This window comes from Leptinotarsa decemlineata, unplaced genomic scaffold (assembly GCF_025532065.1).
Source record: "Leptinotarsa decemlineata unplaced genomic scaffold, Ldec_3_MD MMD2_tig00000035_RagTag_RagTag, whole genome shotgun sequence".
Taxonomy (NCBI): domain Eukaryota; kingdom Metazoa; phylum Arthropoda; class Insecta; order Coleoptera; family Chrysomelidae; genus Leptinotarsa; species Leptinotarsa decemlineata.
In genome coordinates, this window is record NW_027412540.1 from 6850667 (window position 1) to 6873632 (window position 22966).

At 33.6% G+C, this 22966-nt stretch overlaps 1 long non-coding RNA gene across 1 annotated transcript; it reads right to left on the minus strand.

Moving 5' to 3' along the window:
* Nucleotides 1-7320: 7320 nt before the first annotated feature.
* Nucleotides 7321-20818, minus strand: LOC141481138 (uncharacterized). Its single transcript, XR_012464760.1, has 3 exons — nt 20761-20818; nt 20605-20682; nt 7321-7623 (listed from the first exon to the last, which is right to left on the minus strand). It is a non-coding gene; the product is annotated as an uncharacterized lncRNA (long non-coding RNA).
* Between the last annotated feature and the right edge of the window lie 2148 nt (nt 20819-22966).

A 22966-nucleotide genomic window follows, 5' to 3' on the forward strand; every position in this document is an offset into this window, starting at 1 on the left:
TTTGATGTTCCTCTTGAAGATAATCACTTGGTGATCGAAACATGTATCATGGAAGATTGAATCTTCTGATCTTCTTCTTGAAGATGATATCTTGGTGATCAAAATACGTACCGAGGCTTTGAAAATAACGGTTTGGTGATGGTATAAAACTCCAGTAATAATCATTAAATTATTTGACAAATTTTAACGAATTATATCTTTCTGCGCATTCTACTATTTAAAATCTGTATTTCCGGTAATCAGCTGTCGCCTCCATATGAACGCCAACTCTCAGAAGTTGAAAAACTTGTGCGAACTGAGGACTAACGTGGTCTTACCTTTTAACGTCTAATTCCTGACACCTAACTGTGCAGTGATAACTGTGATGAGTGAGTAAACTGCATAAAATTATTATGATATCAATCACTGAAATGTTTTGAAAATGTTTACACTTTGCGTTCTTTGAATGGAAAAAATTCAAATTTGGCAAAAATGGATAGAAGTATTTCATCTTTCGATTTTATTTCGATTTGTGATGCACTGTTTGGAATCTTTCGTGTAGTAATGAATAATATTACTGGAGTTTTTTCCCAACAACAAATCGTTATTTTTAACACTTCGACACGTGTTTCGATCAGCAAGTGATCATCTTTAGGAGGAAGATTAAACTTCCTCTTATTCATTACTTCCACTATTCTTACAGTTTCAATCAGTGGCACTGTCCTAATCGAAAGATACCGGTGGAATCATTCAAATATGATTGTGAATAAATTATCATTATTTGCATAAATGTTTGATCATGACAATAACTGGATCCTAATTCTAATGGGACAATATTACTGAGTATGTAAATCAAATTAAACTCACCAATACAATGAACACAGATACAATATACTGAAATTATAAACAAATTGCCGTACTTTACTGATCAACTTGGCCTTACCAAAATAAGACAACAATCAACCGTGTTAGGAATTACACTTTAAAAGTTAAGATCTCGTTAGTCCTTAGCTCGCACAAGTTTCTCAACTTCTGAGATTTAATTCAAATGATATCCAGAAATTTCAAGATCATAATCTAGCACATTTCCACTTCGAATGGAAACTCGATCTGAATTTCAATAAAATCGAAAAGAATACTCGCCCCATTGGTGATGTACTTAGCCGTGTCAAGTAGCTCGGCTATTGCTGACAAATACAAGCTCAGCAATTTAAGGGCTCTAGTGAGATTCAATAAAGAGTGATAAAAAATTAACACTATCGTTGGTAGATACTATATGGAAACCGCATCCACTGGATAGATAGTGTCTATCAAATTGTGTTTCTAATTCTGATTCACCGGCATCTCCAAATAAAACATTGTAAGCATTGTTAGTCGTTTCCGTTCAAAACTGGCTCAACAACAGGAAGCGCTGTAATTAAGATGATTTTCTTCTCAGTTTGATTTATTAAGTTGTATGGGTTGACGTCATGGCACGGCTCATATCTATTATATGGGTGGATATCATTACCATAATAACTATTTTGCTTTAGATATACCTTGGCATTTTTCTTCCTTCAACACCCTTAGATGTTGTCAAAATATAGGGTTATTCAAATTCTAGTAAATGCATGGGAATATCGTTAACGGTAAGATATAAAGGATAGGTAGAATTGTGACAAAATTGACTATTTTTGGTAATCCAGATTTTTGATGTGAAACATCCATAGCCGTACTTGAGACCGATTGCTGGCATGGCGATGCACGCCGTGGCGACGAGTCGCTATGCGCAAGCGACTGTGCGATTCTCTTTCCACTGTTTCAGAATTACGCTATCTCTCTCGCCACACTGAGCTCGGATACCTATAGTGTAAACAGTCGCGTTTACTACAGTATACATAACCTATGTTTCACTCAATGAAAAGTTTGAAAAAATGAAAATTGATGAAAAATGATAATTGAAGTGAAAGCGAGCAGCCTTCGGCAAAGACAGCAAAATCACACTATGACACACCATCAAGTCAAGTTATTTTTCATAATTGAAGTGTGCATTTATCTGTGCACGTATATTTGGTCTGACTCAAGGGCAAGTAAATGTAAAATCTACTCTCTTGGTAGATTAAAATTCATACAATTTTCATAGCAAATCATATTTTTGAATTAATTGTTATTAGTTTTAATTTCATTTTTATGAAAATTAATGCTCTAAAACGCTTGCTCGAAGAATAAAGTTCATAAAGACTGACAAAACTGTATTCCAAAATCAGCTGATAGCGAGTAGCGTACGAATGATTTTCTCATTTATTATTATCAGGAACGTCAAAAAATTAATTGATTGAATAATTTTCTGATCCTGGCGAGATTCGTACTGAACCTTTCATTTTTGATATATCTATTTCAAAATCTTCAGTAATATATTGCAATAACTAGGTGATATTCTTGAGTTTACTAGTATATTGAAGCCATATTGATAATTTCATCATGTATATTTCAATTACGTATATTTTATAAATATTTCAGTCGGTACCCAACAATTATCACATGGTTCACAAAATATTATTATAGATGTTTCACATCTGTCAGGCGTCCCGTGACGTCTCAAAATTTTTTTTTGGTTCCATAGAGTCGCTACTTAACGTAACCCTTTGATTTTGAAAAATTTGAATTACTGAAAATAAGTCATTTCAGTTTTAATCGTTTCATGAAAATGCTTTGTTCTTTGTAGACATTCTCAAGGTGGAAAAAATGTTCCTTCATGTTTGAAGGACTGGTTCTATTCAAATGATAGAGATCATACCAAATATCAGCCCCATTACATGGATGGAGAGAGGACTGTTTCAATATGTTACGAACTTTCATAAAAGCAACCTGAATTTCGGTTTTATATTCTCCAGTAACAAACGATTAGGTTCATATTTATTTTTTCATGGTAAGCTGTCATTTTTGGAATGAGCAAAGAAAGACCATACTGTAATACTGTATGGTTGTGCTTCGATAATTTGAACTATTTTTTCAGTCATTTCTCAAACAACATGGTTAATTGATATTGTTGTAGTTCTGGTCAGATTTTGATGAGGTCTGAGCGTTTCTGATATAAGTATTCCTGTTTTTATGCAAAAATTTACTTTGGCAGGTCCTGAAATTATTATATTTTTGAATAGAAGCTCTCGTTCAAAAGTACCTAATTCGTTGGATTTTCTTATGCAATATTCTGTTATTCTAAAAATGAGAATCGAAATTGCAATGAGAAAATGAATAAAATTCGATTTTTTGAAATATTAGTGTATACGAGTATACCTGAATTGTTGTAATTCCATCTTTTTCAGCACTGTTAATGATTGTGATTATATGAGAGACTGAAACTTCCGAACTTCGACAATTGTCAAACTGCCACCTTGTTGAAGCTACATCTGTCAAATTGGTTGTCATTTATTCATTCTGTTTTGGCAAATCACCATGGACGGACATTTTATTCAATTGATGGAATTGTTTTATCAAAATGATTGTTCTGTTAGAGCAACGTACCGCGCGCTCCGCCCATAATCGTCCTATCGACAGGACTATTCCCAATGTGGTGGATAAATTTGAGTCCACTGGTTCAGTAAATGACCAACTAACACCCGTACGTCGCCAAAACGCAAGATCTGCCAAAAACATCGCCGCTGTCTGTGAGAGTGTACAGGAGAATCCGATGCAGGCGATTTCGAGTCGTTCACAAAAACTTGGCCTTCTGCAGATCACGAATTGACTTAGACTTGCATACGTACAAAATTCAACAGTCAAAAATACTGAAGGTACACGACTATAGACAACGACGTTTGTTCGCTGAATTGGCTCTGGAGCAGTTAATAAATGACCCCAATTTCCATCAAAAAATCATTTTCAGTCATGGGGCCGATTTCTGGATGAATAGGTACGTGAACAAAGGAAATTGTAGAATTTGAGACGATACCAATCCACAGGAGATCCAAGAGCGTCCAAAGCACACCAGAAAAGTCACTGTTTGATGAGTTTTTGGGCCTGGTGACGTCATCAATCCATATTCATTTGGGAACGACATTGACAAGGTCATCACTGTCAAGGTCGAGCACTATTTATAGGTCGATGATTATCAACATATGGTTTCAAAATCGAATTCGAGTTTTCTTCGATTTTTTGCATTTTCTGAGAACATATACTACAGTAATGTATATTATTTTTACACCATTAGAAAGAAGAGATTTCAAGGAACAAAAAACACACCGACTTTTTGAAAAAAGCTGATATTTTGACGCGATAATTTTCGATTGATATCAAGTCAAAATAAGGTGAAAAAATGAATATTCTAAATCAAATAAATTACAGTATATTTGGGACATAAAAAGGTAAGTTTTCACCAAATTTCGTAAAAAAAAGAAAAATAAACCAATAATTTGGTTACTTATTTGAATTTTGGGGTTTTGTGAAAAAATCGTGAATACAACAGTCGTAGATCTTTTTATTACTTGCAACTTTGCCATTTAACTTTTTTCCATAGGACATGCAGTTTTACCGAAAATCTAGATAAACGATTTGTTACCCTTACTGTTTTTTTTTTTCAAAAATTATAGACCCTGGTCTATCAGGGAACTCTTATGTTGCTTAACAATAACAAAAACATAAACTGTGATTTGATTAATTATGAATAATCAAATGTCGTAGTCAATACGAAACAAATTAGGGGTCAGCAAATCCTTCGAGTCAGAATTTCATATTCGACGAATATACTCTTCTCAGTTGCTGTTCATTTGTTGGTTAATTTTATGTATAGCTATATGCGTTTGGCCATTCATTTTGTAGATTTATTTTTTCAATCAATTTTTCTTTTGTAATTAGTTGTAATTAGTTCGTATCGGATAGCCTGGCCACATTATTAATTTTTTAGTTTTTGACGCGGATTTGTACCATGACACCAGTTTGGTTTCGGCCCTTAGTTCTCATCAATAAGCCAGACCGTCACACTTCATTAGTTCATTTTGAGAAATATTGAACCAATTTTGATACGGAGCGAAGTGAATTTCAGTTATCAAAAACGAATCACTTCAATACAACTATTAATTTTGGAGGAATGTCTGGAGTCCTGGACAAAGATTGATTGATTAGAAACTTTAATTAACATGTTATAAGAAATGTGAAAATACTACAGTTTCAGTGATGTAGTATCACGCGCCTAGTTATAAAAATCTTTTTTTGAAATCAGTAAGAATGTGTTGATTATCCCCAAATATTTCAGATGAACATTTAATGAAGAAGTCCATTCGGTACTGACACTGAATTATAGAGATATCTGTATTTCGTTCGCAGACAGTTATATTTCAAATCACAAACAAATGCAGTATTAACAAAGATCGATTTATTTGAAATTGGAAATAAGTGTATTGATTAGGTTTTGATCATTTCAAAGTCAGAATATTTTTGAAAATTAAGATATGCGATTGCATGTGATTCTGTATGTGAAAATTAGTAATAATTTGTTGAAGAATATGATTGTTATGGAATCAGTTTGTAGACATTCTCACTTTTCGGTATGTAAGACATTTGAATCCAACATTTTTTTTTGGTATCACTTTTTTATTTGCAATTGGTAATCTTTGAATTACAAAATATCATTTTAGTTTGTTAAACTTGAAAATAAATTAGCTGACTTCTGGAAGAAATCGAACTAATTGAAGTTTGCACTTTGCGATTCTAACAATAATAATTGGTTTGATTGGAACGATTGAGAAACCAAACAAGGCGTTATCATCATCGTTAGAGGATTACTTTCCCGGATCAGTTCTAGCCGACTGGTTGCTGTTTACCTGGCCGACTGAGTAATATATTCTCACCTGTCGGTGGTCACTACAAACGGACACGGCTAATTTGTACTTTGATTGCCCCATTGTTTTTTGCGGACATCAAAGATGGCGCCGCGGTTATTGTCTAACACTCCATTGGTTATCAGCCAAGCAGCAAACGTGCTGCTACTGTAAATCTCAAATTTATTTTTATTTGAATTCAAGTACGTCTTCACTTATGCTTCCGATTTACAACAATGAATGTGACAGAGAAGCATATATCTAGTGGGTGGGTCCGCTATCTGCGAAATTTCTCTTTTGTTGATAGAGTGCTGCGATTGGACAATACCCTTTCGAATTTCTACTGATGTCGGAAAATAAACAATGCCAAAACAATTGAGTAATTATTTTAAAGGAGTTCTTAATCGGATAGTTGCATGTTCTCTGGCCAATAGAGATGGATTCTATGGAATTCGTAATTCTGTTCTTGATAATTCGTTGTTGAGACTGTGACATTATTATTTAATTGATTTTCATTTCTAGGAAATGTACAACATTGTTTTGAAGTTGTGTCAAAATAATAGTAACACCTTTTTGCCACATTTCCCCTCAGTAATATATTCATTTCATGCCGAGGAGATTACTTAAGAATTAATTGATGGATGTAGCCGTTACTATCTGGTAAGGAGACTAACATGAAAAGTGAGAAATGAAACTTTCTTTGTTTTTTCACCACTTCTATTTGTAAATAACGTTACTGCGGTTTCGTCCTATAGGACATTCTTAAACTGTTCATTGTATCAGTTTGAAAATGTCATAGGACGAAACTGCAGTAACGTTAGTTAAGTACAAATAGAAGTGGTGAAAAAACAAAGAAAGTTTCATTTTAAATTTTTCATAAAACGTAAAAAAAGTACTTGGGATGTATTCCTTTCATTAGTATTTGTACTCAAATACTTCTTTGAATCAATTTGCACTTGAACTTGAAAATTTTTGTAAAATTTATACTTTGTTCTTCAATTACTTTTTGAAAAATTTCTCGTCTCAAGTACTTTCTCAAGTACAAATACTTTACAGCACCATACAATAATGATGGTGATACTGTACTCGAATCGATTTTTAAGGGGTCAAATGATTCACACAGTTATTACGAAGCCCTGATTGGTATGGTGTTTTAGGAAATGATTTTTTTTTCAATTTTAGTGACAATGAAATAGCCCTGAATGTATTGAAATTTCTAGATAACCTGAAAAAACATCACAATTTTGGAGGAATATCCGTGATGAAACAAATGTTTCGAATATAATACTAACCAACAAATGAGAAAAAAAATCGACTAATATTATAATGACTATACATGAGAGTTTGAAGCATCCTGACTGCGACTTCAACATCAAAAATTTTCCATCACGTAAAGATTTTGAGTTATAGTAATGTTTATTTCATACAAAAATTTTCAAATATTATAGGGAAATATAAAATCAAAACAAAATAAAAACAATACATTTTGAGGATAACAGACTTTATTTACAATACATATGAAAAAACATGCAAATGAAGTCTATTGTGCATAACCCCTTTGCAAATATTGACTTTCGTTTATATGTTTCATCGTTTTCCCTCATAAGGTACCAACAATAATGCTCCATCATTCCTGCATTCCATCTGCCGTGGTAACATTGCTCCATTGTCAGTACGTCTTGGCGGAACCTTTCCCCTCGTTCGTCACTGACAGCAACCAAATTTTCTGGGAAAAAATTCAAATGGGAGTGCAAGAAACGGATTTTGAGAGACATGTGACATCCCACTCTGCAGTAGTTTTCAAGTAGTTCTTCTACAAGTGTTTCGTGATTTTCTACTTTCTTGTTCCCTAAAAACTCCGAAAAATTGAACTAATTCAACGTTACTTAATTTTCGATCAAACTGTTGATCACTAAGTAGTGAGCTTGAGCTTTGCATCACTGAATTTTGGAAAAACGTCTTCAAGATATTTGTTTGATGCTTTTACAAAAGTTTTCATTATTATTATTATTATTAGTATTATTATTTATTAACATCAGGTACAATAACCCCAGTTCAATGTGTAATGGAGTTAACAAAACGTTTTTGGGATCAACAAATGATATATTCTTCACGTTAGCTTGACCTGGAATATATTTATCTCTCCGAGGACATTCTTTCACTCTGTGTTGCCCTACTGTTCCAAAGGTGAAGAAAACAGCAAAACTTTGTAAATCCGGCCTGAAGACTTAGTAATAGTCTTATGACTTCAGGTCATCACATAGTTGCCACTTATACGTATTATAACTTATATTGCATTTAGAATAAGTGACATACTTTCGTGTGTTTCCTTCATGGCAACTGCATATGCAAGAGGAATAGAGGGTCTTTTGTAACCCTTATAGAACAGAACGGTTTTGAACTTGTTTTAGATGAATCTATGAATAAACGCCATTCGTCCAGGTTATATGCAAATCATAATTTTTCTATCACACCATTTGGATTAACACAAACACACATTTTATCCTGCATAGTAAAAAACGAGGATAGCTCATGGTTATGGTTCCTAAATATTATAACTTTGGTTTTAGGGGCTAGTAAATCCCATTGTTGTTATCTAGACCCCAATAGTTCAGAATTCTCTTTGAACAAGTGGAGGTTCCGAACTAGGTCATTTAATTCAGATTGTTCGATTAAATGGGGTTTCGCATTTAGAGACCAAAAATTAAGAAAGACCTGCTTTTGGCATTACAGTCGTAAATTGGATGTAATCTAGTGTTACATAGACTGACTATGGTCATTCGTCTCTATAATAAATGCGCCAAAGAAACACGCCCTTGGCTATTCATCATTTGAGCAATGAGTATACATTGAAACTAGTCGTAGCGAAGTGATAGTTAAACACAAAAAGTGTAACAGTAAGGAAATTATTTATGAATCAAGTTTGATAATGTCCAGATAATCGACATTGGCTCAACTTCAGAGGCTCAAGCCAAAATATGGTTGCAGCAAAATCGTACGACATCACAAAGGATACCTAGGTTCTGTAAACAATTCTCATTCCAAGATGCTGAGACCTGGAGTTAGCCTAAATTTTCGTGATTTCTGTAGAATCTTTCGGTTTCTAATAGTACTATCAAATTCTTGTTGAACATTTTCTTAGTTTCTTTTTCAGGCAGAAAGTATCATTAATCTTGAAATAATATACATATTAGTCAATTTATAATTTTTGCGGGGGCATACCTATTTACGTTCAAAAATATACCGAACTGTGGTTGATCGGGTACGACATACATTAGTAGTTTAAATGAAATCATGTCCGTGATGAATACGAACGTCAAAGAATTATTATCTATCGCGATATTTCGTTGACAAAAATAATCCAGGTCAGTTCTGTTGTCACATATAAGGTTGGGATGAGTGTCATTATATGAACAATAAAGATGCTGCAGAGGGAATTCGAAGCCGAATTCCACAATCGATTTTGTGTAAAATACTTCAAATTCTTCAATTTCGAGATAATGTGCGACTTTCTATGATTTCTGTGGAAGAAGAATATGCCATGAAAAATAAACTGTTAGAGAATCTGAAACATTGTTACTTTCCTGTTATTGACTCTTGGACTGGAGTAATAGTTGTATTAAAAGTTTTGTCAGAAGTAGAGCTGGAGTTTGGTTTTTGATGAATTCGATAGATGATGTTTATCGTTATATAGAGGCATTAAGACTCATTCACAAGGTGCGAATGATTCAAAAATACTACCTTCACTATCAATTTGTAGTTCCATTAGTACAACTTCGCATATGAGGTGAGTAATTCGAATTTCAGTTGAGTCCGTTTTAGGATTTGTCTGAAGACGTCAATAAGTGTATTCACTTCGTACCGAAAAACATTTTCACTATGTCCACGAAGAAAGGTTTCTTTTTAATCAGGAATTGGGTAATTTTTTTGTTGTTTTCGAAAACCTTCAAAGAAATGATGTCACTAGTTTCATACTACAGTGTTGTGGATTATTTCAACTTACTATCTAGCAAACACTGGCAAAACTGCCTCATTTTCAACGTACTCTGTCTTAACGGTCGAAATTTACTTTACAGTATTGAATGATTTGAATGTTTAGGATTATTGCATAATTTTTGTTTGAAAATTCGTTCGAAAAGTGGACCATTTATTTATAGTTCCACGCTCTGCATTGAGTGAGTCAAACTATTACATCGTAGGTTTCATTATTTTCTCTCCAACCAGTTCGTACAAACTTATGTCATTTCACACGAAATGAACCCAAGTTGCTTTGGAACTCTCGGCAACGAAGTAAGAAAGCAATTTCTGTTTTCTTCGCAAGTGAAGTTGAGGACTCACTTCGAATCAACCATATATATATATATTTTTGAATGATGCAACTAATTTTCCTTTATTTTCAGTATTTCAATATTAAATTTTACAAAAAGGAATTAATTATCCGCGAGCGCTTTCGACAGTTGGTAGTACTGTCATCTTCTAGGCACTCCTCAAACTGCAGTTTGAGTATAAACCTACAGAGAAATGGATGACAAGTGAAAATTTTTTCCAAAATTTAGAGTCATCCTTCTATGCGGTTGTCAGTTTTCAGAAGGTCGACCTTCAATTACAGTTTCACATGATAAAAAACGATCTTTTTTCTCATCGGTCCAATTTAGGTTATTTCAAAATATATAACAATCTGGTATGCTTTTTAATTAAAAATTTTAATAATTGAACTCAACTGTAACTCTATGAAAACGCTCAAGCGAACCACGTGTTGAGTGTTTCTTGAAGACAACTTGAAAACGGTGAAGAAACGAGGGTAGTCTGAAATTTTCTGACCTAACAAAGATACAAGATATTTTTTCAGATTTATGTTCATCTTTCAACACAGTCTCCTTTTGACACCACACACTTCCCCCAGTGATGCTCCCATCTCTGTAACCTGTCCAAATAGTATTTTGCCTTTTTCTCTGCAAAATAATCGTTCACGAAGGTGATTGCCCCTTCATTTGACAGAAATCTATGTCCTCCGAGCATAATTTCTGAATAAAAAAACAAAAAAATCGATTGGGGCTAGATCTGGTGAGTAAGGCGGATGGTGAAGCAATTTAAACACTAATTTGTGGATTCTCGTCATGGCAATCACCGAGGTGTGAGACGGTGCGTTGTCTTGGTGAAACAAGATTTTTTATGCAAATGTGGCCGTTTTTCTGCTTTCAGCTTGTCAAGTAATGATGCGGAGTGTGCTCCTGTAATAGTGTTTCCTTTTTGAAGATAGTCGATTGAAACAGTTAACAGGTAACAGTTAGGTTCGTAACGTTTTTGTAACTAATAAATTCAAGCTGGTTATAACTTCCTTTTCCGATTCTGAATACTCATGTTGTACATTGTGTGCCCTAATTAATAAACTTAATAATTTTGCTCTAAGATGAGCTTACTAATTATTACATCCAAACAATGACTATCTAAAAACAGTCTCCATCACTTTCCTAGCTGAAAAAACAGCGTTTCTCGTCTAACCTGAGCAAACGCGGCACCTAACACACAAACAGCTTTCTCATACCAAAATGTTGATTTGATATGTGATAAACACGTTCTTTCTATATGTTCATGATCTCTACTATCTCTTTCACTTCAATTCGGCGGTCGTCCGGCACCATTTGGTGAACGATATTTTCGTCGGTACATGCAGATTTTGGTCGTCCCGAACGATAATAGTCTCCCAAGCTCTTACGGTCACGTTCAAATTCAGATGCCCAAAATTTCACTGTGATAAATGAAGGTGCAGAGTCTCCATACAAGGAAACCAACTCATCTTCGATTTGCGTAGGCGTATACCCTTTCAAAAACAAATATTCGATGACAGCTTTATACTCGATTTTATCCATTTTCCAAAGATAATATAAATAAGTACAGATGAGTCAAATAATAAAACAAATGCAATAGTAATAATAATTATGGAAATAAAAGAGTTGAAATGTATACTTCGCCTAATCTGTAGGTAGTCAATTGTACACATGTAGATAATAATATCCAAAATAATAAATATCCGCTGTCAATGTTTCGGACTTTCGTTAAATCACACTAGTTTTTATTTGTCGAAATAGAGCTAGACTGGACTTAGAAAATCCCCTTTTGAAAGAATTAAAGAAATATTTTCATTATGGATCCCCGATAAAAAGTTTAGCTGGAACCTCCGGTGTAGGACGAATCCAGAACAATCACTTTTCCTAATCACCAGAAACGCAATACTCTTTTCAACGCGCATTTCACCAACCAAGTTGGCATCTTCAGGAGATGAACAAAACTGTTTTATTATGTTTTTTATAATGAGATAAATATTCAAGCATGCATATTTTCATGATTCTCGTTTTCTATTTTGTTTTTATTGGTGTTTTCATCGGTAGTAATGCTATCTGTGCTGTATGAAAATACAGTTTAAACATAACATGAACTATATCGTATGAGTAATCTCTCAAGCACGAATAAATGTCTTATATCTTATTATCATTATTAGGTTCAATATCATTTCTCCACTCATTTTTGCACACTCATGACAATTTCTCATTCATTTTTCGAAAAATCTATTTAAAATGGTTCGATAAAATTCTTTGAGTAATTTGCTTTCGATTCTGGAAAAATAACACCGGCAATGTATTCACTGAAAATGGAATGTATTGAGATTTCAAGTTATCGTGTCCCCATTAAAGTAATTCTTTCGACAAAGAACAATTTCATTGATAGAATCTTTCTTGTCATTGTCATTTGATGTTCCCTTTTCTCACACATGGCACTAAATTTGATAACTTCTTTTAACATGACCGACGTGTTGCTTCTTGCATACGTGCGATAAAAGCAAAGTAAGGCGGCAAAACATCTGATCTTCTTTGGATAAAAAATAATATAGTTTGAACCAGGCCGCCGAATCGCGATCTGGGGTATATGAATTAGGAATGAACTCTCATTCACATCTCTGTTTAGACGTAACGTTGTACAGGGAGATTTCACTTTTATGTCATGAAAAAATGTATTTTCCTCAATAAAAAATTTGTTATAATACTTTTGAGAGTTATCTTTACTGATTAATGTTAAATTGTAACCGGAAAAATAATTTCTAACCATTGATATGACTCTCTGCAAGGTGACTTATTGAAAAACATTGGTGTTTTCTTCTGAAGAGTGAGTTTTTCTTTATTTTGATTTCAGGATTCTCAACCTTTAAATGCAAATATCTCAATAGTTGGAATAGAGAAATTATTCATTCAATTCAGTTCATCAATTCATCTAGTGACATCTGTCACTGTAATAATTTTTTGTCACTTATAGTTGAGCTCTTCAATCATAAATGACGAAAAAACTTTGAAATTTCAGAATGATCATCCACAATATTCACAAATTATTCACAAACTTCAACTTTAAGTGTTTTTGTCGAGGGAACATTGGTGTTTCAATTCAGCCACTGAACGCTATATATTTTTTTTTGAGGACAAAACACAAGCACTACAGGAAAATCCTTAAGGCGCTCTTAGAGCGGTGCCTGTGCGAAAGTAGTGATTCACATTGGATTTGAATCGCTGGAGGTTCAGTGAAGTTCGAGGTGTACTGAGTTGAACCTTAAAACGATAACCAGCCACACTCCGTCGCGTATTTCTGATATGTACCGCTCCTGCTGGAATCAAATGTGCCATGTCACTTAAACGCTTCTCGTGAAAGTATCTATAGAAGAGAGGCAAATCTTCAACATATCTTCGATGTTCCCGACTATAAAGGTTGCAAGTAGTTCGGAACAGTGTTCCAAGCTTTTGAGAAGCAGCGTTTGCAATTCCAGCGACATGATTGGTGCCGTTCTAACCCCGAACAAACTTATCAAAGCAGAAAGCGAAATTGTCTGATCTGGCAATTATATCCGGTTCGGAGCCTGAGTTTTTATTGCATTGAATTGAACCTGGTTACTTTAACCCCAATTCGAAATTACTCCTAGATCCTCATTAAGATATGCAACCTCTACTGCCTGTGAAGATGTGCATCCGCAGCCCATGTCCTGGAATCCAAATGTGAAGATGAGACAAGTGTGCTGTCGTCAGCAAAGCAATATAGGATACCATAAAGTGTGATTATTCAGAATGTGTGTCACCAACGTAACCATTCTGGACAAAATAAAGAAAACTAGGGAGAATATGAAGTCTATAATTGTAATAAATATACAAAAATTGAATTTGAGACTTATACTGAAATTCGAAGACTTCTATAGGAGAACCAGTTCACTTGAATTAGAAAATGGGAAAGTCAAGAACAAAACAGAAAGAATAAAGAGATAATGCAAAAAAAAACTATCATATCATCTTTTCCGGACTGGGACTTGAACCGGAAGGAATAAGGATTGGATAAAGAATCCAAGAAATAAGGAACGTGATTTTCGAAAGTAACCTGAATAACTTCTATTAGCTCATCGATACCGTAAGATTGCCGTAGATGTAGCACTCTTGGGGCCGCATTATGTCTATGGATATAGGCCGAGACCGCATATGCTGGACATGCTGGCACCAGGTGCATTGGGGTCTCGAACGCCTCGCGGCAGGCCCTGCATCTTCTGTCAGGAACCTCTATACGTATTACGCAACTGCGGTAGACTAAGGAGTTGAAGACACCATCTTGGCATGCCATGATGAACCCCTCAGTTTCCTTAGGATCATCAGTTTTTAGTATATTCATGATATACTTATTATTAGCACTTTGGTGAACAGGGTAGCTGAAGGTTGATATTCTTATTATTTTCCATGAAACATTAATTTCAGAATTCCATGGTGTCAGCCTATGGCATCATAATGGTTTTTGGACTGTTAATTTCAATACCTCATGACATAACACTAGATTATCTTCGAGAAAAAAAAATAAAACTAATATTATGATCGTAATTTGACAATATTACATTACTCCGATCATTATAAGACATTTAGGCTCCATGTATTTTGGACTGTCGATGAAAAATAATGTTTTTAAAAAATGGTGCCTCGATTACTCTATAATGAGCATAATAAATGTTACATGTTTAAAAATAACAAAACTTTGCAACTGAGTCGCACTTTTCTTGATATCAGTTTATTGAGTTGCCCATTTATCCTGAAAGAAACTGGGAAAACACTAACAAAAACGTGTGGTCAATGTTCAAGCATATGAAAAATAAGTCTCACATGAAGTATGAACTGATATCATACAAGACCTAATTTTAATTTTATTACTGGTTAATTGTCTTGATTCTAAAACAATTACGACTCGAGATTTAATAAGGCGAATTTCAATTCTTTTTCACGGTTGAATAGAAAATAAAACCTCCTTTCTAATAAGCTATCATTCAACAAACTTTTTATTTGAATTTTTGAAAAGAGTTGCTTTCCTCTGGTGGGGGATGACAATAGGGATAATTTATTGATACAAAAATGTACAAAGTGTGCCAAAGTGTACACTTTTAAAGGGGTACTCCTGTTTTCAAACTAGATAGATGGAAACTGATGGCCGTGAAAACCACATATCGATATTTATAATCGTTTCTGAGTTACAGCATGTTTTTCGAAAATGTGCATTTTCTATGTTTCTATGTTTCTATGAAGACATTTACAAAGCACTTTTTACGTAGAATTCAATGGTGTAAAAAAACTAATTTTTTCAAATGGGATATCAATAGTTATTAATGGAAAACCATTTTTATCAATGAGACACGCTGTATATTCCTGCATATTTCAATAGATCGTAAAATTACCTTTTCAAAAATTTAACACACTTGATGTTCTGCTAGAGATCTGTGAAATACAGAGCTTTTAGGGTTTTCATGTCGACTTTGAAACAAACACTTTGATTGAGTCGGTTTTGACGACGCGGCGATGAAACAGAGAGAAATTGTTCAGCAGTCCCTATCATATGTTCAGAAAGCTTTCCACAGCAGTAATTGAAACGTAAATTTTCGATAAAACTGATAACAATTTATAATATATTTACTAGCAATAGATGAAACTTCAATAATAATAATGATGAAGAACAAACAATGAAATATATTTCTTCAAAGAAGGTCTTTGGAATGACTACAATCTTCTCCTACACATAGGCGACACCTTTTCTGAACGTTTTTTGCCGCATTAATAGGAATAGAGTGAGAGAAGCAAAACTTTGCATTATAGCCGATTCCAATTCGTATCTAGAATTGGTCGGCAATTCAAAAATAAGATCGTTCAACCTTCCCTAGAGCTAAAAGTCCATAGACGTTAGGTCTAGTGACCTGGCAGGCTAACGATTGAGTCTTTGGTTGGCAATCAAATTATTACTAACATTTGTCTGAGCTTCATCAGGGGCAATTTATCAACAAAAGGGTTCAATATTTTGCCTTAAAATATCCAATTAGCTCTGAGATGTGATAGTGCCATTATAATTCATAATTCTCATACTTCATTGCGTATGTGTTTGAAAATTGAACAGTAACCAGTGAAGATATGCATTATGTTTCATCGCCGCGTCTTCCAAAGGCTACTACCAAAGAGGAAAGACACAATTTCTTAAAAACGGAATGTTTCATCGACATAAAACGTTTCCATCTTGTTCAATGACTAAGTTTGATGTTTGAGAAGAGGTGAATTATCAAGTCATACTTGCTAATGAAAATAATTGAAACACAACTGTGGAGTAGAGTTGTAATTTTTTCCATCTGTGATTAGTCTTCAAGTTGAGTAAGTGAGTTATGAATTTGGTCAATTGTGACAAAAGGTCAAATAATTGCCGCTTTTTCAATAGAAAAATGACTTACAGGCTCCGATTTCCATTTTCTGAAACTAACCTTAATTAACGTTGAATTGAAAACCAGAGAGTAAAAGAACATACAATGTAAAGAAATATAGAAATGAAATATATATAATTGGTTGGAGGCAGTGCCGGTTCCATGGGGGGAAGGGGGAAACCCCCCTCCTTTTTCGACTTGGGAAAAAATTTGGAAAAGTTGGGAAATTTTGGGCCACGAAGATAGAAAAAATCAAAGTAAAAAAATGAATAAAAATGAGAGAAAAGAAAAGGAAGGGTAATAAAAGAAAGGAAAGAACCAGGAGAAAGTTGGGATTTCACAACATGCATAACTTGAAGGGAATTCTGAGTTGGTTGAAGTCTTCAAAAAAGTTTAATTTCTCCCAAGTAAGAAAATAGTCCTGAACAGTACACAAATTTTGAAGTGACAATTTTACAAAATTCCAAACTTTTCGCTGTTTTTTCGACTTGGAAAAGTTGGGAAATTTCGGGCCGTGAAGATAGAAAAAATAATAATAGAAAACAATAAGCACAATATTATTTAAGTGTTGTTTCCTTTCATTTGTATTGAATATTCCTATACATGATGGAAATGGTGGAAGACCAATAACCTTGGTCTAAAGTAGAATAATTCCCATTATTATTTTTATAATCACCAAAATTTATTTTTGTTTGTGCATACCCTAACGGGCATAAGCATGCAGCCAATTTTTGGATAGCTAAGTAAGAAAATTAATATATCATAGTAGTAACACTAATTCCTTGGCTTTTATTCCTTCGAAAGTTGGGAAATTTTGCTGGTGGGGTTGGGAAAATTTGGATTCCCTCCCCCCCTGGTTTTTCTTTTCGCTACGACCCTTGTTGGAGGATAACTAAGAATGACATGAAACAATGCATTTCGGGAGCTGTAATAATATGAGAGATAGAAACTTAAGGAGTTGAATAGGAGTCGTCATAGTTGAAATACTCATATGTGTGTGTGTGTGAGAGAGAGAGCGGTGAAAATTGTGAATGAAACGATATCTAGGCAAATACTGGTTTATTTTACTTGCTCTAGAACATTTGAAGTACATACATTTCGAATAAATATACCGAGTGATCCTCTACATCTTTCCCTTTTTCAAAATTATACACCAATAATAATTTACAACAAATTAACATATACTATTGTGAAGCTAAAACTAAACCTAATGATTTTACTTTTGCCCAACACAAAATACCAGAACACTTTCCTTCATTTACATTTTTGAATACATCATGCAGTTATATCTATGAACTGGTTTTATTATTCTTCCTCTTCTACTTTGATTTTCTACAAATATAACATCATCATGCTACCTTCCAAAAATTTTCGATTCTTCAACTACAGAATTAACATTTGTTTTTTCTTCTGGAATGATAGCTAGAAACCTTCTGTTTCTTTCCGAAACTGATCCATTATCCAAACTAACTTTATATGACCTATGTCTAACCTTATCTATAACTTCTCCCGGTTGCCATCTAGAAGTAGTACCCTGAATCATTATTTTTGTATCATTTTTTAACTCTGGTAAACTATTTTGGTTTGTTTTATTATAATAGTACCTTTGTAATTTCTGACGGTTATATATTTATTTTTTCTAATTCATTCTATGTTTTTTAGCCTTGGTTTGAACATACTATCTTCCATAGGAATTATTCCTCTTAATCTTCTCGACATTAAAAGTTGCGCTGGTAAACCATTTTCATCTGAAACTGGAGTATTTCTTTACTGTAACAGGGCCGAATACATATCTTTTTGATCATCCCTACTTTTTCTGAGAATGTTTTTTGAAGTTTGCACAGCGCGTTCTACTATACCATTCCTTTGTGGATATAATGGTGAAGAAGTTTGGTGGTCAAATTCCCAGGTCTTGAAAGTGACTTGAATAATTCAGAGGAAACTTATGGACCATTATCAGAAAATAAAGTTTTTAGTATGCCGTGACGGGAAAAACGCTCGTTTTTTACAGCAGTTGAATTTGTGTTTAGGCAAATAAATTCTACGTAGTTTAAAAAATAGTCTATGACAATCAACTATTGCTTTTTGTCCAGTTCAAAAAAATCAGACCCTAATTTTTCCCATGGCTGTGATAGTACTTCATGTGGACATAATGGTTCTTTCATTTGAGATTTTCTGTATCTCATACATACACCTATGAAGTGATTGATATCCCTACTCAGTGCAGGCCAAAAAACACATTCTCCTGCATAATTTTTTATTTTTTCTCGGCCCTGATGACTGTAATGCAATTTATGCAAAGTTGCATTCACTCTTTCTTGGCTAGTCCACAAATGAAAATACTTTTCACTATTCCATCCATTAGGTCCAATTCACATGAATATGCTTTATTTTTCAAATCTGTAATGATGTTATCGATGGTTTCTCCTTCAAATTGCTTTCGTGTAAAAAATTAGTGTCTCTCAAAATCAACATTTTTGAAAGGAATAAAATGATCTTCGAATTTCTTTAATAAAACATCCAACTTTTCATTTCCATTTGGACTAAATTTGAATGTTGTCTAAAACGATATGCCTCTTCTCCTATATAATGGAGCAGTTGTGCACATTTTGAAGAATCATCTTTCTTAGAATATTCCATTGCTATTAAATAATTCGTAAATCTTTTTATCCACAAAATCCAATTATCCCCCATATTGCCTTCGAATTTCAGAGGTGGAACTCGGTTTCCAGGCATCTTATGAATATTTTCATTTTGTCTCGTTTTTTACAAAGTTTCTTACCATGTGAACGAAACGATAGCTACGCAAATACTGGTTTATTTTACTTCCTCTAGAACACTCAAAGTACATTCATTTCAAATAAAGATACCGGGTGATCTTCTACAGAAATGAAACGGTTTGAAACTCCAGAGATGATTTATGTTTAAATGTTTAAAAACGTTTGCAACTAACAAAATGGATAAGTGACAAGCATAAAGTAAATTAGCGATAATTAGAAAATAAAAAAAAATTGAAATAAAAAATTTGATATGAAACCTACGTTTCATATAAAATAATGTTGAAAATCGCATTTTAAATCATTGAACAAGGTAAACTCAGTTGGTTATTGATGAAAAGTAAAATGCCGCTTAGATACTTTGAAATATTGTATCTAAAAAATCACAATTTTTCGAAATTATATAGAGTCAAAAAGTGTATGATAGACATCTTAAGAGGAAAATATGATTATTATCAATATTAATGAAAGAAATTATCACTGGTATGGTTTTATTATTATCCACAGAATTTATCCACAGAATATGTTTCGATATTTTTACTTTATTTTTTCAAATTTCATGTTATTTGTAATGGTACATCTGATGTTTTACTGAATGAATACATTATTTTCTTGAAATCATATCCTCAACTTTCTGCAATACTTGAAACTATTCAAATTTCAACTTTTCTTTGCAATATTTGATCATTCGATTTGTTGCACAATCAGGTAATCCAGATTAGAGAGAACCGAATTGATTTTAAAAGATTAATTCGTTCTTGGAAATTTTAGGTATGCTTGTTAGTACCGCAGATAAATTTCGTCACATTGGTGAAAAAAATCCATTATCAACGGTTTAGAAATAGTGATTACAAGAAACAATGTAAAGATAGTGAGAAAGCGAAGATGTACGAGAAAATGAGGTAGATAATTTAATTCGGTTACAAGTTTTTTTCGGATTCGTGCGTAAATAATCGAAATGGATCGAGCACTTGTAATCAAATGGTATATACATATTGAGTGAACTGCGCGTGATGAGAGTTCACACTGAAAGAAGAGCTTTGGGTAGAGAGTAGTAATGAATAACGTTGAAAACAATCATTGTTTCTTGGTAGAAATGCATCATTTTATGCTTGTTTAACATCGTGAGAATCAAGTGGGAGAAGACAAAGAAGCGACATTTTGAATTGTTTGTTCCTCTCCGAAATACAAAGTTTTTGCAAAAATCGATCTGTGTACGAAATCTAAAATTTTGGGGTATTTAGGAGAAAAACTTTTCATAATGGTTATTTTATAACTCTCAAGAATCATAATACTGAATAATGCATACCTACATCTATATATAGATTTTTTGTAGTCTTTTCAGCACTTCAAATGTGGATTTTACGTCCGTGTTGAAAATTCGAAACTAAAAACAAATCAATTTTGCTTTAGAAATTATTCAAAACATCTTATTCACTATCGAACAAAAATAGAACGAACTCACCTTGCTAGAGGAAAAAGCTTGATCAAAAACTTTGAAACGTGTAACTGTGAGGTAAACATTATCATCGTCGCCGAGCCGATCACACCATACAGATGATAGCTTATAGTTTGCGCATGCGCCTTTGATATTCCGTTCTGAAGTGAATTACTTCTCTCATATTATATTTTGATTGCCATTTATTTTGCCCCTAGTGAGTCAAATAGACTCACTTAATTGGGATCTACCTCCTCACCTAGCTGATTTAGTTTTTTGTTTTCACATTTTTCTGTTTTTAATACTTTTTGGGACTCCATGCCATCTTTTTATCGTTTTCTTGGTCTTCCTTAACTTTATCGTTGGATATCTGTCCATCTTGTGACATTTTGAATGTCATTGGATGGTTATCTCATTATATTTTCTATTCATTCCAACCGTTTCGATTCAACAACTTTCAATATATTTTCATTCCTTAGCTTTTTTTTTGTCTTTTTTCATATATGATGACTGGTTTTGATTATGTTACATATTTCAGTCCAGCCACTATATTTCTTATTTTAACGCACACGCAATTACTCGAATATTCCAAAAAAAAATCATATTTGTATGTGTCAATATCAGTAAACAACTGGGGATAACATTGGGTTCCCAGTTATTTTTTTCTCAAATTTTACTTGTGCTTTTTTCCATCCAGTGTCATTCTGGTCAGTTTTCAGTGTTTCTAAATTATTTTCCCATCCTATTTCTGTTTAAAGAAGGAATTCTTGAAGTTGATAAATAATACGTGGATCCCTTATTACTCATAGTATTCGTTAACAAGTTTGTCTATGCGTATGTATATCTACCTTAGCATTCGTTGTCGTTCCTCTCGATCTGAATCAATCTTGGTAGAGGAGAAGGTTCAAATTTGGACTAGGGTCTAAATTCTGGTTAGCGTGATATTCAGTACAAGGAGGTGCTGAAACCTAGCGGATAGAATGTAAAACAATGTTCAAGGTTGTTCCCATTGCTCAGTTAGAAGGATAGTTCTGTTCCATAACACGTATATGCGTAGTAAAATATTCTTTGAATTTGACCACCTGAAAACTTTTGCAGATACATTTTCTTTATTTTATTACATAATCTAGACAAGAACATTCTTACTAATGAGGTTTTAATATAAATATAGTTCTTACCTTGTTAGGAATCACACGTTAAAGGTAAGACCTCGTTAGTCCTTAGCTCGCAGAAGTTTCTCAACTTCTGAGAGTTGTCGTTCGTATGGGGGCGACAGCTGATTAACGGAAAAACATATTTTGAACATATTTTTAAACAGACATACCTCTCCTCTTACTTGTTCGTGTTCAAATTCTGGCTACCAGTGGGCCATCTATTCAATATTTCTTATTCTCACCGTTTATATTCCAGAATGCCGAGGAAAAAACCCAAGTACACAACTAGGAATGGAAGTAAGAACTGGAATGAAGTGGATATGAAGAAGACAATTCGTGCCGTTAGGCTTTGTTTATGTGTTCCCAGTGTATCACTCCTAAATTTGGGCCTAGCCCAAATTTAAACCAAACTTCAAAAATATGAGATTTTGGCATATAACTTGTTTTGATGAAAATTTTCAAAATACGTTTGTTTTGTATTTTTTTAATATAATGAACTTAAATAAAACCTTTTGAACATGCAATTTATTCCTAGATAAAGTTAATTATATTTATTTTAACAAAGTAATGGTTAATAAAGTAAACGGTAGCCCGAATTTGGACCAACTCCTCTACTTCCTCAACCTTTTTTGCACAGTTTTCAATTTTGTTTATTTATTATTTCTCTCTCTCTGATGTTACATTCCGGCTATTCATTCAATACTTATTTTTCATTGTATCCGTAACTGTTTTATTATTTGCTATATTTTTTTTTACAATTTCATAAGTTCGTATACAATACTGGTTGAACTGTCTACTCACTCAGTCAATCGCTATGAACGTTGGTTCAATCCGAATTGTGGGTTTACGAACTTTAAAATATAAGATCATAGATCTCAGCTGCTCGCACACGTTTGGAATTCTGAGGATTGAAGGGTGTCTTTTACGAGTTCTTTGTCGTTTTTGTCCCACATATTCCTATTTAGTTTAGCATTTTATTTCTTCTTCCTCGTCATGATATCCTTCACTTTCGCTGGTTTCTTCTCAAACTTTTTTTGTCTCATTTAGGCGTGTGTGGGAATACTCTTTCTATATTTTCT